The sequence below is a fragment of the Xyrauchen texanus genome, chromosome 14 (assembly GCF_025860055.1).
Source record: "Xyrauchen texanus isolate HMW12.3.18 chromosome 14, RBS_HiC_50CHRs, whole genome shotgun sequence".
Taxonomy (NCBI): domain Eukaryota; kingdom Metazoa; phylum Chordata; class Actinopteri; order Cypriniformes; family Catostomidae; genus Xyrauchen; species Xyrauchen texanus.
This window is the reverse complement of record NC_068289.1, coordinates 44,647,312-44,664,517: the sequence shown is the minus strand read 5'-3', so window position 1 is coordinate 44,664,517 and position 17,206 is coordinate 44,647,312. Positions and strand designations below refer to the sequence as shown.

The following is a 17,206-nucleotide window of genomic DNA, read 5'->3' as shown; positions in this document are numbered from 1 at the left end:
TATCTTTGTTTGTGGTCCACGGAAGAAAGAGAGTCACATAAGTTTAAGACGGCTTAAGGATAAGTAAATGATGAGAGAATTATCCTTTATGGGTGAACTATTTCTTTAAAATGCAAATTGTGAGATTATGTTTCTGACTACAGTTGTAGTCATGTCATTTGTAATCAGTACCATATTACAATTCAGAAGTAATTTACCCAGCACTGTCTGTAGATTTGGATAAAAGTGTCTGCCAAATGCATAAATGTAGATTAGTTCTGACATTATTCCCTCTTGTATTCCATTGAAAGTGCCATAACTCAAAGTACGATTTTTGCTTTAAATATTATTACATTTTTTATGGCACAAATGCTGTTGACAGAGCTTAACTTCTGAGCTTGTACTTAAACCCAGATTCTGACATACTTAAAAAAAACTAATTCTTCCCCTTGATTAATAATGATGGGGAAACCAATAAACATTGCACTTCTAAAAAAAAAGATATAATTTGCACTATTGATTTCTCCCCATTTGTTTTTCCAATTTGATCTGGACACATAGCTCAATGGACAACCATAGATGCATATCAGATTGTTGTGTGCTACATAATTAAAACTGAACAGGTTTATGAATAATGTAACAATGCATTGCATATAATTTATTCAAAATATTATTATCTGACTATTATTACATGAAAGCATTTTAATTAAGATGTTACTGGGTGAAATTAATTGTAGGTACTGGAACTTTTAAAAAAATGTGCTATTACTTTCTCATAGTGGTGCCAGGGAGAAAATGACTGGATTTGCCACATTCTCATTAAATTCAGTAATATGTCAAAAAGCTTAATCTGATCCATGTAATCTACATGTGAAGCTTTATGGTGAAAATTTTCAAATTAATTAAACAAAAGAGCTCCAAAACTAATGTTAACAAACACAAATTTTGATTTCAAAATATGTATTAGTGTATTATGCTGTACAATTTTTGTTCATTGTGAGTTCATGTTAACTAATGTTAACAAATGCAACCATATTGTAAAGTATTGCCATTATATTTTATATTTATATATAAAATAAATATTTAGTGTATGTGTTAATATTTATATATAAAATATGTAATATTTTCAAATTAAATGTTTTACAAGAACTACTTTTCGGTCAACTGAAGATAAACAAATAGTGGAAACTGCGGCTTGTTTTCACATGGGAAGTTGTTACAAGGGCTATATCTCAGTAATTACAAGGTTTAAAAACAAATTACACAAATGCTTGTTTTTTATAATTTTTTTTGTAGTGGTTTTGTTTCAAACACCTAATTTAAACCCCTCTTAAATGATGGTAATTGTGTTAGTTCTATCCTCTAAATGTCCAGTATATTGTAATAGATGTTTGGTTAACAAGTGAACATAATAAAACCACATAAGCATATGGTAAGTGCAAACAATAATGGTATATTTTAAATGACAGGTTGAACAGGAGCAGGGTATTTCAAAAGAGAAATTTCAGGCTGCAGCAGGTTGTTTTATGTGTTGTAATTTGATCAAATTAGGGTAGGCCAAAACAATAGTTAGATTTTTGTGTGTTATAACCTTTTTTTTTTTTTTTTTTTTTTTTGCAGTTTCATACATTGATTTGTGTTTCACAATTGTTTAACTCTTAAGAAATTGCAGTAAAACTTATAAGAGGCTGTTTAATGACATGTTTAATTTGTGACACCTTACCCATAGAGAGACAACATCACCAGCAAATAGGGCACATTGTCTCAAAACGTCAATGTTTGTTTAATAAACTGGCCAATAACCCCAAGACTTTAAGGTGTGTGTCTACACAGAAATCAATTAACATAAAGCCTACCCGGAGGCTTTGGAGTAAAAAATGTGACCGCTTTCCCCAATCTCCTCTGGGCCCTTTACATGCAAAGCACAATCTGTTTTAATGTCCTTGTTTCAGTCAACAATAGTTCAATCGAAAACAAAACTTTTCCATTAAACTTTTTCATTTATGATGATTTAAGGTGTGCTTTGCATTTGAGCTCCTGTCTAAAAAATAATAATATATATATATATATATATATATATATATATATATATATATATATATATATATAATTCATTATTATTATTATTATTTTCATTAATGTTTACTCTAAATTAATGATCTGCAGCCAAGCCAACGTATGTAGTTTACAGATATAATTAAAAACAACAAATTATCATTTTTATCTTACAAATGTAATCATCCGTTGTGTTTACAGCCAATCTGTTTCGCCTTTGTGTGCTCCGCTAATCAGAGTCGTCTCTTGAGTTCAGCCTCCCGTCCTGATTGACAGTTTGTGGGCGGTCCCTTCCCTCCTTCGGCCAATCAGAGTGTGTTTTTAAACACGTTGCGCGCTACCGACGGGCGACCTCGCGCGAGTAGTCTAGGCCGCTTGTGTGATCATACGGTCTATGCGGCATATACAATTCACTTCGTTCCCGGGAACATCAACGAGATTAGAGGTGGGCTTTCAACTTTTATTCCAATGGTGGACAGGGCTCCTTTGAATCTGCCTTGAGGTCTTCCTATCACCACGTTCAAACCCGTGAGTATTGACGTATTTAAACTCTTGCGTTTATTTTTAGACACGCGATATTTCGCGCGTGCTCCCACCGTGTTTATGTAACAGAAAGAAAAAAAAAAAAAACTGAAAAGAACCGCTTGTTGAGATTTTTTTATTTATTTAAATGAAACCTCCTTATAGCGCAATGCGGACGCAACTTGTTCTCATTTGTTAGTTTTATTATTTACACAAAGCAAGAAACAAATCTTTATTGTGGATATTAACCCACCTGCACTATTCGCAGGCAAAAATAATGTGGTCCAGTGCTGAACGAGAGCGCGCATATAGGAATAGAAACGCTCGTAGATTTCTTTATAATAATAATAATAAATGTTAAATGATAAAATTATATAAAATAAGTAATTTTGCAATAATGTAAGCGATACAATGTTGCCGCTCTAATAGGAAGTGGGGCATGCATAGCTGTCATAATGCAGTTCGAGCTCCGCGTGCGATTCAGCTGCGCTTAAAAACGCGACTGCAGAAAACCAGCGGGACGCACTAGTGGATATATAAAGAAATAAATAGCATTTGACTTGAAGGGATGACGCTATTTGGATGTTTTTTTCTGTGAAAAAGAAAGAAATAAAGAAAAAAGAAGCTAGAACATTTTGGATGCAATCCTGGAACCATATTTGTGTCTTTTGATAATTAAATTGCACGACTATTGTGGGTGAAAAGTGCTTGTCTAAAACGGTATGGCAGAATTCGGACATCAAGTGGTGACCTGGCACCAGGAATGTATATTGTACCAAACGAAACAGTAATCAAACATTAATGTTGCCATAGACTGATTAAGTCCTGCAATATGCAAAATTATTACCATTTATTTTTTTTAGTGGTTGGTTTCAAAATCTCTAGGCAGCAATAAACAAGGTCAACACGAGCCATGTTCAACCTCAATGCCAGTGAACCCATATTTAATGTAGTCTTGGTTGTCTTTTCTTTTTCCTTACATAGTTTTGTTCATAGTTATTGAGGATGAGTGCATGTCACGCAATCGTTTCATGTTGTCATCTACCTAATTTGTCTAACTGCTACAAAGTATCAGATGAATTTGTGTGTATTTGTGAGTTTGATGTCAACAAGGAGAAATTGGATAATATCATTATCTGTATCAGACATTGAAAACCCCTATATTGGTCATCCACTATCAATTAGAATGCCAAGCCAGCTCTATTATCCTGACTTGCTGCATAAGTTAATTAATGCAGAGCTCTTAATGGTCTCATATAGAATAATTTTAGTGATGTGGCAGATCAGCAGCCATCAAAGCAGCTTAACTACCCAACCTCAGAGTAACCTGTGAGATAACCAGTGAATGTGTGCAGCGGATGATGGGCTGCTGTTGTGTCTCTGCGGAAAATTAGTGCATGATTCACTTAGAGACGGCCAGTCGCATACTGCTCACAACTCCTTAGTCAGATATGCCCTAAAGGCTCAAAGCTCATATTTGTGTTCTAATAATGGCTCCGCTGCATGAATCAGATGGGGACTGACATTATAAGCAGAGTATGTGGCAGAGGAAATAAAGTTTCCACTGGTAAGATTACCATCCAAATGCAATACTGCTTATGTTTGGACTATCAACCACCCTGATTGTTTAAAAGTATTATCAAGTGTTTTGTCTTGTTTTCCGTTAAAAATGATCAAAAAATCTTAGAAGATATGATAGAAACGTATAAGATATTCAGACTTGCTTTCAGAGAATGTATCTTGAGTGTAAGTGTATTTTGTATATAAGTATATTTTTTTCATATTTCTGCCAGTGCGGTAAAGACAAAATACACTTGTATTCAGTATATATTCTAAATATATATACAAGTCTAAATATCTTATATGTTGCTTCTCAGGTAAATGTATCTTGTTAAGGATTTTTTATTTTTTTAAATATAAAATCTATATAAAATATTATATTCAACATTCTCTAATTTTTTTTCTCCTGCAGTATAGCTCCTAAAGTAAATGTACGTAAGGAGTTTTAGATATTTATATTGGAAAACAAACCAAAAAAGACATCAATAACCAATTTCTTTTTTTTTGCATTGTATATTGGGCTAAGACTATACTCTCAACTTTTTGTTCACTTCTAACAACTCACAAAAAAAAACCTCTCTTCTTAACAGCTGCGTATCATGGATTTTCTTCACTATAAGATAAACACTGTGACACTTATATTATGATTCACTTAGTCACAAGCCATCATGTTAAAATCTAGCTGCAGCGAGCATGCAAAGTACGAGTGTCTCTGTGCGAGAGGTTGTATTAGCCGGTAGACGTTTGAAACTCTCTCGCTCTGTTTTTCACAAGACTCATGTAAGTGGATCTGACTGCACAGAGAAATGCCACAACCCTCTTCCTTATTATTTAAACTTTAATAAAGGATGCATTAAACATGTTTCGCCAGGCTTTTTCATTTTTAGATGCTCTGACATGCAAGTTTTGCTCAAGCGGAATGTCAGATCCAGCTTCGTTTTATTTCACGTCAGGAAAGCTGTTTTGGGAAGTTTGGAGTGCATCTGGACTGTGAGTGGTTTTCTTTCTCTCCTCAATCAGACGTGAGCTGAAGTGCTGCTTTTGCGCTTCATCATTAGAATTTCATTTACATTTACATTTATGCATTTGGCAGACGCTTTTATCCAAAGCGACTTACAGTGCAGTTATTACAGGGACAATCCCCCCGGAGCAACCTGGAGTTAAGTGCCTTGCTCAAGGGCCCAACAGTGGCATCTTGGTGGTGCTGGGGCTTGAACCCCCGACCTTCTGGTCAGTAACCCTGAGCCTCAACCACTGAGCCGCCACTGCCCCATATGATCTTGTGTTCCGTTAAATGAGATCAAACGACTATTCGACAATGAAAATTCTTGTAGACAATTTTTGATTGTCGACATTGTCGATAACGTTGTGTAATTGTTTCAACCTCAATTAGAACATGCCACATTTAGAATTTTCTTTAAAAACATATGTTTAATCATATAGTACATGACCTATGGAAGCGGAACTTTATGCATTGCTATGTGGTCTGAGACTATATCACACCGATTTAGCAGTGATATAAACAGATCTAGTGCTGCGCACGCAGACCTCAACACATGGTGTGCAAAACACCAAGACGGTGACAATCCCATTTTCTTTATAATGAACAGGAGATTTTGAGTAGAAAATGAAATTAAGATTGCACAAAACAAGAAGTTACACTATGCTTCAACAAATTTAACAATACAACTGCATGAATAAACTTGCAAGTTGTGATTTAAGCTCATTAATTATTCAAGCCCAGTGCATGCTGGGAACACCAGCTTCGAAAAGTTAAGTAAAATGTACCTATTCTATTTACCAGTGAAATTTACTTAAATTAGCAGATAAATATAACAAAGTTTTCTACTTTAGGATTAATACATGATGATGTACTTTTAAAAATAACAAACAATCATAAATAATATTTCTATCGAGTGAAGTTTAAGATGCCATTTATTTGACAAATGTAAAACAGAAAGTAATGTCTCTCTCTTTAGCGTAGGCCCTGTCCGGCGGTCCGAGGGAGTTGTACCCGGAACCGTCATGTCCTGCCAGATATAGGAGGCAGGGGCGAGGAGCCTACCCCCAACTGGTGGTGGTGGGGTGGTGGAGGTTGCCGTGTTAGCACACTGAAACAGCAATGTGATAGATTGTGAGCAGACTTATAAAGCAATGGCTTACATGCGATTGGCTCGGAATTACCCAGCTAATGATGTGATGACGTACAGCTGCTAGTCTTCTCGCTAAAGCTACGCTGCGCTTCCATTTACTTATAAGCTAGAGCATTCATTTTTACATGTTTGAATGTAGAATTTACTTAACATTTTCAAGTTCATGCTTTATTGAAATGTAGAAAGTACTTCATCGTTTATGCTATATTTACTTACCTCAAAATAATATTTTTTTTCAGTGACAGCTTGTTGTAGGATCAAGACATTGTGTACATGAGCAGTGCATCAGCTAATCATTTTTCGACTGGCTAATTTACTATGACGTGGAGAGATTCCTGTGCTGTGATCATTATTGGTTAGACGAAGGCGAGTTTAGCCACAGGGCTTACAAAATGTGCCACTGACTATTGGATGTCCCACTTAATGTCAAGTTCAGAGTTGAAGGTTAGGCTTAGCTGTGCATTTGTTCTACTCTGTGGCACAGTGTTGCACAAAACATGTCAGATTAAATTTGATCTTGCTTGAATTCATTTATAATTTGTGTCAGTGCTCATCAGACGATTTCCAAAAAACTATATGCAAGACTTTTTATACTTTTATAAAAACTACATTACGCAACATTTTGCGTACAATCAATTAGGGCTAGGTAATGAGCTGTAGCTAAAACATATATCCTAATATTTTCTAAAATGGTTCAATCAGAGGAACCATCATTTCAAGCCATTATAGCCAAGCAGATTAAAATAGTTTTATACGGTAAAATATTTCGTTAAACAATAGGCTAATCAAGGCACGTTTTCCCACATTGCTTTTTTGCTAAATGAAGTTCATAAGTATTTAACACTGATTGTGCACCTATAAAACGATACACAGTAATAAATATTTACCTACATTTATTTTTATTATAGTGCTTTAATACAGGAAAAATAAAACCCGGAGACTTATGTGATCATTTATGAGTGATTCAAACGAAATGTTTTGAATTGATTTATTGAAACAGGCAGTTTGTACTGATTCACTGAAATGGTTCAAACTTATCTACTTTAAAAAAGTTTGCTACTGAAGTTCAAATCGGAAGCTATTAAAATGACTTAATGCTTTCATGCCCGAATGTCACGAGAGAAGGATTGTGAAACTAGTTTTATGGTGCTTTTTAAGAATCTCAGTGGCCAAATAAAAAAAGCATTCAAATCATTATGATATTTACAATGTCGCTTAATTTTGTTGCACTAGCAAATATATTGTAAATTATCAGTCTTTGGTTATTCTGGCCTCACTCAAAAGAGCCTTACTTTTTCTGGACGTTTTCTGGATGCATTTGATGTACAATTAGTCAGGTGGAAACTACCAGCGCTAATTAGTACAGTTAGTCCAGAGGGAAGATATGAACAGGGGCAGTAAATACAGAAAGTTATGGTATGGTGTAATGCACAGAAATAATGAACGTTGAAAGAAGCAGCGACGTGTGTCACACTATGAAAGATGCAGCATTATATGTGGCTGCACTCTGCTCCCATTCTGATCCATGCATTTGAAAAATCAGCAACATCATTAATACTTCAAACATGTAAGGATGTTTCAAGTGAATTTAAAAGCGAAAAACAGAAACCACAGTGATTGTTTTGCAGAAATTTGGAGAAAGGGCAGTATGAATCTCTTGCTGAGTTTAAAACTGTGTTTCTGATATTGATGATAACCTATTCTACATAGTGTCTGGGCTTGTTTTCATCATGAAATGTTCCTTGAAATATAATGATAAAGAGATTCATAGTTGTTCTGTTTGATTTAATTAGCATTTTAACTATGGATATGTATTGTTTTTTTTTTTTTTTATACTCTGCGTGGTATTGGTCAATGAAACTTCTTTTTTTTTTTTTATTGAGTTTTATGCAGAGTTACTGTCCCAACTTTAACCAGTCAGACCATAAGGGATACCATCGCAACCAATGACAAAATTGAAAATATTTGGAAAAAGTTGTTGAAAAGTCATGCAAATATAGTGTTTTAATGATCAATCATTGCTGTCACTTTCCGAGTACCTATCCCTAGTTTTAAGGGATGCTTTAAGAAAGCTGTGTTGCGTGATATAAAACGCTTTTTTGTTGTGAAACAAAGGACTGTTGTACTTTTTTCTAAGACTGTTTCTTTATTGGCAAGAGTTTTTTTAATGTTTTATTTTTTGCTTTTTCATTAAGTTTTTCTTCAGTTCTTTCAAAGACCTCAAAGCCATAAATTACGAAACAGCAATTTTATGTATGATGGTCTCTGGCCTTGCTGTTAAATTCAGCAGCTCTGTTAAACCATTCGTCTTGCCATTGTGGTCTGTCATTCTGTTAAAATTTGGAAAGTGTGACTCAAAGGTGTGTTAAAGCTGTTGTATAAAGTTTTAATACTAGATTTATTGGACTGGAAGTATTGACCCTTTGGTGAGTTCGGTCTACTAAAGGCTGGGGGTTGGGTCGGTCTTCTTTAAGCCGACTAATTGGGCAGCAGCATGGCCCATGGAGTAAGTAGAACTGGATACAGGGTTTTGTCATGGGCCTGGTGATGAAACCAAAGCTAACATGGCCGGGACATCCTTAAAGCATCCTAGAGGGCAAATCATTGCTGCCCCAGCTCTTCACCAGAAAATCTGGGCAATAAAGAAACTGCATATTTGTAGTGATTACTCACACTTGAGTAAGTTTGTATGTTAAGACCTCGGTTGCATAATTCCTCTTAGAAAAAATAAAAAGCCTAAAAGTACACCAGTCGTATTAGATGCACTTTGAAGGGCTGGGGCATGGCAAACATGCATTTTTTTTATAGGGCTGAAACGTTTAGTTGACGTTATTAACAACGTCGACAATAAAATATTGTCTACAAAAATTGGCATTGTCGAATAGATGTTTCATCTCATTTAACGTAACATGAGATCATATTAAAGTCTAATGATGGTGCGCAAGAGGAGCGCTTCAACTCGCATCTGATTGAGTAGAGGAAGAAGTCACAGTCCAGACACACTCCAAAATTTCCAAATAGTTTCAGGTGATGTAGATCAGAAATTATGAGGAAATTATACAAAATTACAAACTAAGACAAATACAGAAGCTCTCTCGTTGTGGAATAAGCAGAGCTGGAGCTGCCTTTCCTCTTATGCTTAAAAACTGTATGTCAGAGCATCTTTAAAGGAAACACCTACCGTCATATCTTTAATGCATCCTTTATTAAAGTTAAAATAATAAGGGTGCAGGATATGTAAATAAGTACCAACTCCAAAACTGGCATTTCTCTGTGCGGTCGGCACCTCTTATGATTCATCCGATCAATCTTACAAGGGAGAAATTTAAACTGCACACGGCTGATGCACAGTCTAATGCAGGGATGCTTGTCCCTCACGCACAATTACTGCAGCTAGATTATAACGTGATTGCACACAGCGTAGTGAATCATAACATAACATGTTGCTGTGTGTATCTTATCGGGAATAAAATCTGCGATACACAGCTCTTTTAAGAAGAGTTTGAAGAGTTAAAGATGGATCGAAATCAAGTGATTTCGCCCACTAAACACTGCAACAAAACACGTTTTTGATTTGTTGTTATTTTGGCTTGTTTTCCAATATAAATATCTAAAACTAATTTAAAACAATGTACATTTACTTAAGCAGCTATATGAATAATTGGTTAAGAGCTAATGATTAATCGTTGTAATAATCGTTGAATAATCTTTCTTTATAATCATTAGCTTAGTTGATTAATCATAATAATCGTTAGTTGCAGCCTTAATTTGTAAGCCGTTTTGTATCTTCTTATACACAAGGAATCAACCCTCTATAAAGAAAGGGGAAAATGGCTTCCAGATAATGACAATGTCTGGATCTATGAAGCATGTCTGCTGACTTCTTCATCAGACGAGATTCTCAGAACACTCTCAAAAATGCATTGTATAGCATTTTAAAGGGATAGTTCACCCAAAAATGACAATTCTGACATAATTTACTCATCCTTATGTTGTTCCAAACCAGATGACTTTCTTATGTAAAATAAATGGAGTCTATTACTATAGTATATATTACTATACTATTACTATATAATTACTATAATTTATATTTTTTAACCAAAATCTATTGTATGCCTTCGGAACATACACACACACACACAAAAAAAGAAAAAACCTGAACTTTACTGAATTTGATTCAGTCGTGGACAGTGGTTCCACGTGTTTTGATATGCATATTCTTATCTTAAAATTACGGTGTAATCTCAACAAAAACACTATATGGTCAAAGAACCTCGTTGAATTGGGTAAACCCAACAAAATTAGACATATGAATGTAACTGTGGTGTCTGTGGCACTACAGCAGGGGTCTGCCAGTTATTGTTTGATTTCTAATACATTTTTGTAAAAAAAAAAAAATATTTGTAAAATATGCATTAAACAGAAATGCAATATTAAGTCAATTTCAACCAAAGCTAAAGTTAAGCAGCTAATATTCTGCTGTTTCATTGTTCCCAGATTAAAATGTATTAAGTTAAATTAATATGAATTGTACAAGTATGTGACTTTGTACATCATTAACGATTACATTAATGGCTTTGCAAAGCAAGCATTATAAAGTAAGCAAACACATTAATATGCTACTATACAAAAGTTATATTATGCCAGGCTTAAAATTCAACACTTGTCAATAATACATGTTATAGGGGGTGTGTCGTTGATCCATCCATTAAGGGCTCCTGGATCTGAAAATGGTTTTGACTCTTGGCATGGACAATTTTGTGATACTTTCGAGTCCTTTTTAAGGTTTTAAGTGAGTCGTTATCAGTTGCCATTGTATTGAAAAGATTGATCGGAATACATCTTCTAAAGTAAGCCATACGGATTGAAACGACAGGAGTAGGTGGGTAAAACAAAATGATTCACCCAGAAATGAAAATTCTGTCATGATATAATGTAAATGCTGTTAACACTACCTGACAGTTTAGAGGGTGAATTCATTTGTACGAATGGAATTAAGCACTCAAATTTGGAGTGACAACCATATTTAGCTGCAGTGTGTACATGGCCTAAATAAAGCTTCTTGTCCACATCTGTCGTAATAGTGCACGTCACAACAATTCAGCTCTTTGTATCCAATGCAGTGAGATAACAACAGTGGACAAGCACATAACTGCAAGTCATATGTGTGCTGTTTCATTCTCAAGAAGTCATGATAGGGGAAGACATGCATCTTAGAAGGAATGAATGATACATGAATAATACACGTGGGTTTGAGTGCCTCTGGGAAAACGGCTCACTATGTTTTTGCACAAATCTACACTGAGTGCTCTAATATCTGGTTGTAAATGGCATAGACTGTCCCGGTTGGTACACAGAGTTCTCTGTGAGTGAAAAGCCCCATGTCAAGCCTGCAATGTAGGGTTGTTTTACCAGCTAAATATGGTCGTTTATAGTGTCTTATGCTTGTTGTTTTGACTAGTGTTATCAAGCTCTGATTACTTAAATAAAATAGTTTTTTGCAGTTTCGTTTTACTGAATGGAAATTATAGTAGGTAGTATCTTGACTACAGTTAGAATTAAGCAGTTACCCTGAGCTACTCTGTTTCATAATGGGCGTAAAGGTACAGTTCTCCCAAAAATGAAGATCATTATTTACTCACCCTCATGACTTTCTTTTCTCTGTGGAACACTAAAGGGGATGTTAGACAGAATGACAGCCTCAGACAACATTAACTCTCATTGTATGGCAAAAAGATGCAATAAAAGTGATTGGTGACTTAAGGCTGTCAGTCCCTAATATTCTGCCTACCATATCCTTTTGTGTTCTTCAGAGGAATGCCATACAGGTTTAAAACAACAAGAGGGTGTGTAAATGGACAATTTAGCATGAAGTAACCCTGGGTAAAGGAATCGCCGAAAACGTACTTTGATTAAAAAGTGTATACATACACACTCCTGAACTAAGATTTACTTTCTCTGGCCTGTCCTGCTGTCTCCACTAGTGTTGAGAAGCTGTAGGGAGCATCTGAGCATTTTTGCCATTCACTGATAGGGTGACGGTGGATTCCCTGGAAGCCATTGTTCTGTTGGAGGCAGCAAAGGCCATCTGCTCTTTCCTCTGCATCACTATACAATCTGCCTCACTGTTTTTGTCCACTCTCTGTCCCCCACTGCAATGTCAGATGCTTATCAAGACTGCATCACACACTCTTCTGGCACGCAGTGAAGGTTCAGTCATAGTGTGCACACTGTTTGTGTATCCATTGTCTTCTTGTCTTTATCTCTGAGATTGTGGTAATGTAGTGACTTGGCATCATAAAAAGTTGTGGTGATGTAACTAGGGTTGCCACTGTTTTACCGGTTTTACTCTGTAAAAGGGACAACACAGGTGTGAAATTGTATACCGGGAACTTCCAATATCAATACAATAACCTAACGAATAGAATAGCCTTAAATAAAGAATGGTTGCCAAATGAAGAGTTTGCGACCCATGATAAATGAACCTAAATAACGCATTGTAAGCCAGATATTCTTGACCAACATATCAAATTAGACCGGCAGCAAAGTGCAGGCACTGACGGAAGATGTTTAATTGCAGGTAGCGAATATAATGTGCATGGTTGGTAACTGTAAGACATCTCTGATATGGAATGACACAAGAAATGCTGTTAGACACACAGACTAGTGCTTGAAGCAACACGCTTTATTATATTTTTAAGAACAGATGACAGAAAAGCTGTCTATGCGCATGTCTGACGTGTTGTTTGTTCGGAGGTGTGCAGTCTCGTGGAACATGCTTATGTAAAGTGTTCTCACTCTTTCAATGTTTCAGTCTTCTGAAATTATTTAGCAAGAATAGCATCGTCTATAATAATGCTGCAAAAGACCTCAGACCATCTCTGCTCAGGAGGTGCTTTGTGGTCAGTTTGCTTTATTTCCACAGTGCAGTTAGTTGTGAGCGCAACTCTGCAGGGTCACTTTATATATAGCCTATACATCTGTGATTATATCATAAAATAATAATCACCTCAATCACCTTGGTGATTTATATTTCTGTGATTATTATCATCATTATAATGATTATGTTTACATTTATAATAGTTTTTAGGTCTTAATATGTATTAGTGATTTTCCACCAGATGGAAAGGTGGTTATATATGATTTATTTTTTACCACTTTGTTATTTTAATTGCTTTTTCTTTTAGTTTGAAGTGCAATTTAATTTAAAAATGTCTTTGGTTCAATTTCTTTTTATTTTTGTTTTATAAATCAATTTAATTTTCAATTCAGAATCACTAAAGCAAGAATATTTACCGATCCCTCAGCTGGTGGATTGATGATGTAATTGGATATTGTGATATACATACACACACTGGTGGCCAGAAGTTTGGAATTATGTACAGATGTACTTATGGAAAGAAATTGGTACTTTTATTCACCAAAGTGGCATTCAACTGATCACAATGTATAGTCAGGACGTTAATAATGTGAAAAATTACTATTACAATTTGAAAAACATTTTCAGAACTTCTTAAAATACTTCAAAGAGTTCTCATCAAAAAATAATCCACATGCAGCAATGACAGCGTTTGTCGTCCTTAAGCCATTTTGCTACAACTTTGGAGGTATGCTTGGGGTCATTGTCCATTTGGAAGACCCATTTGCGACCAGAGGTTTAACTTTCTGGCTGATGTCTTGAGATGTTGCTTCAATACATCCACATCATTTTCCTTCCTCATGATGCCATCTAATTTGTGATGTGTACCAGTCCCTCCTGAAGCAAAGCACCTCCACAACATGTTGCTGCCACCCCCATGCTTCACGGTTGGGATGGTGTTCTTCAGCTTGCAATCCTCATCCTTTTTCATCCAAACATACTGATCAAAATCATTATGACCATTTTGTTTCATCAGACCAGAGGACATTTCTCCAAAAAGTAAGATCTTTGTCCCAATGTGCAATTTAAAAACTCTAGTGTGGATTTTTTTTATGGCCATTTGGAGCAGCGGCTTCTTCCTGTCTGAGCAGCCTTTCAGGTTATGTCGATATAGGACTCATTTTACTGTGGATATAGATACTTGTCTACCTGTTTACTCCAGCATCTTCACAAGGTCCAAGCTGCTTAAAGGCACAATTAATTTGTAGTGTACGTAGCATAGTTAGCAGAGATGTCCTCAACTGAGCTGTCCTCTTCTTTTCATTGCTGTCATGACTACACCCAGTTAGAGGTGTGAATCTTCACTTGCCTCACGATTCGATTACGATTCAGAGGGTAACAATTTGATGATAAAACTATTCTCGATGCATCGCGATTCATCTTGTCCTCCAATTCTTTTATTAATAATGAGCAGTTACTGTTACATTTGAATCTGTGATGAGGGATGTCCAGGAACCGCAGGTGATGGCCACTCGGCAGCCAATACTCATCGACTCCATCACTCTAGATTTTGTGTCACTGTACAGAACAGGTATAGCGGTGTCTGTGGAAAAACTCTGAGAAGGGATTCTGTATCTCAGCTCCAGGGTATGGAGAAGGAAGCGAAAGCCGGTGTTTTCCACGACCGAGTAAGGGCGGAGATCCTTTGCAATAAATGTGGCAAAGAACTGTGTGATGATCTTTGCCTTTTCAGAGTTCTGAGGTAAATTAGATACCATTACTTGTTGTATTGTTGGCTGATTAGCAGTGTTTTGCGGGGTTGCTCCTAACTTTATCTCTGGGTGAAAAGGGAGATGTGATTTCTCATATTTGTTTTGTTGCCGAAGTATTTAATCTTGGTTTGACATATCTTGCACACAGCATATTTTTTATCAAGCTCATTTTTCTACTTATCTTAGTAATAACCGAAATGTGCCCAAATATCTGCTTTCAAGAAGTTAGGAGCATTTTTAAGCACCGGCTGCTGCTCTCCCTCTGCCATGTCTCCTATTTACGAACATCAGACGCAAGTGCTTTGATTCCAGAGGACATGGGCAACTTTTTTATTAATATTTAATAAAATTACGTACTTTTATTTAAACAGGCATATACTGTATATGATATTTAATTAAATGTTTTAAAAATCGATTCTTTTGTTTTTATGCATCGATGCAAAATCGTTCACGCCAGTATCATGATGTATCGTAAAAATTATTATATTCCACAGCTCTACTCGCAGTTCCTTATTGTTTTTGACCAATGAGTCGGTATATGTTTTCCCCCCTTTCTATGCTTGATTTCTACTTAAGGGCAGAGGTCGTTTTTTTTTAATGCTGACATGGACATTGTCTTGGTTACTAAACTACTCCGCTGAGTTAAGGAACACTGCTGTCATGAGGTACTTCATAATTCCCTTCTCTCTCATTTGTGAGGATGTATGGACCTGAAATGCTGTTTTCCACCCCTGGCCACCTGACCGGTCCCTTACAGCACAGATGCTGAAGAGAAGTTGGAATTAGTATTGGCTGATGAAAAAATAATGTTAACGGCACTCTTGACAGGATGTGAGAATGGGCTGATTTTCAGACGCTAGTATGTTTTTATTTGATTCCGTTATTGTCAGAGCTATGGTGCAGCAGTTGAAGGTTTACTGCAATGCTCATTGGAGGGATACAGGTTCAAGTCCAGCCTGCAATGTTTTTTTTCTTTTTTTTTTTTCCTTTTTTTGTGAGGTTTGTGGCACACAAATTACACTCTTCGTGCTTCAAGTAGGTAGTTATTGCTGATTCAGAACATCCATGGCTTACCTGTCAGTGCTTAACACAATTTCATTGTATATCAGCACATAAATATAGCACATAAATAATGCAGTAGCAGTGCTGATTTCACACTAACAAGAATAAGTTTGGCATATTGCCTTCCACGGGCACGTTCAGTGTTAGGTTTTACTCATCCACCATCCTTCAGTGTTAACATGGCAATATAATCTAGAGGTGCCAATTATTTAAATTAACTATTACAATGATACCACAGTTGGTTATAAATGTAACGCTGAACATTCTATCAGTGTAATTGAATGAGAGATTTTCAAACTTAAATTGTAAGTATTTTTTCTTTTATCAGTTTTGCTATGTTTTCAATTGTCATCCACAATAGAACATTGTTTTTCTCCACAGAAAATTTAGCATTTCTAAAAAGCTCTCCATTACTGCATAATTTAGAAAACAATGACATAGGGAATCTTAAAACTGATTTTTCTAACAAAAACAAATTTGTCTGGATGTGGCCAAAAGTTTACATTCTTTTTTGACATGGCATCTTAACAATGCAGCACTCCTGTGCAGATGTGGAAAAAGCAGCTGGATGCAGCGCAGTGATTAAAAATGTCCATAAAGCCAGTGTTTTAAAAGAGTGCAGACAGACACAAACAAGTTTGTTGTGAATGGCCCTTAAGGCTGTATTATCTACAATATCTACGTATTGTTTACGTTTCTTTAACATGGTTTGAGTTCAATTCCAGAAGTTTAATACTTAGTAAAGTGTTTACAAAATTAGAGATCGACCGATAATCGTTTTTCTGATAGAATCGGATATAATTTTTGTAATATCGGATCGCCGATAAATGGCTCCATCTGGTGGGTGTTTCAGAAATTGAACGCAATACCGCCATTACAGGGCTGCATGTGATGGGAAACAACCCTGTGTTCACAGGTAAAATAACTTGCTTTTACAATTTGTTTCTTGAATTTAAACTTTATTCAACATAGCAGGCATTCATGCTCAAGTGAGTCTGTAACATAAATGCTTGATTTGTAGTTTAGGGTTAACAAAGGGTTAAAATAACACCTAAGAAACGGAGGTGAACACATGTATCGAAAAGACAAATCTTGTGAACTGCCAAAGACGTAACATTACATTAATCAAATCGAAGAGACTTGAATGAGTGCATGTTGGAAATAAAATGGTTTATTTTAATTCTCTGTTGCCTGTGCTCATTAGCCTTGTAAAACTGCCTTTGGCCAGGTTGATGCCTAAATGA

General features: G+C 35.8%; 1 protein-coding gene across 2 annotated transcripts in view; it reads left to right on the top strand.

Annotated features, from left to right (window-relative positions):
- Positions 1–2,414: 2,414 nt before the first annotated feature.
- LOC127654789 (double-stranded RNA-specific editase 1-like) overlaps positions 2,415–17,206 on the top strand; it is a 197,289-nt gene continuing 182,497 nt past the window's right edge. For both annotated transcript variants that reach the window (XM_052142213.1, XM_052142212.1), the window contains exon 1: positions 2,415–2,562. The gene's annotated coding sequence lies outside the window, so the exon portion shown is untranslated. The remainder of the gene's footprint in view (positions 2,563–17,206) is intronic.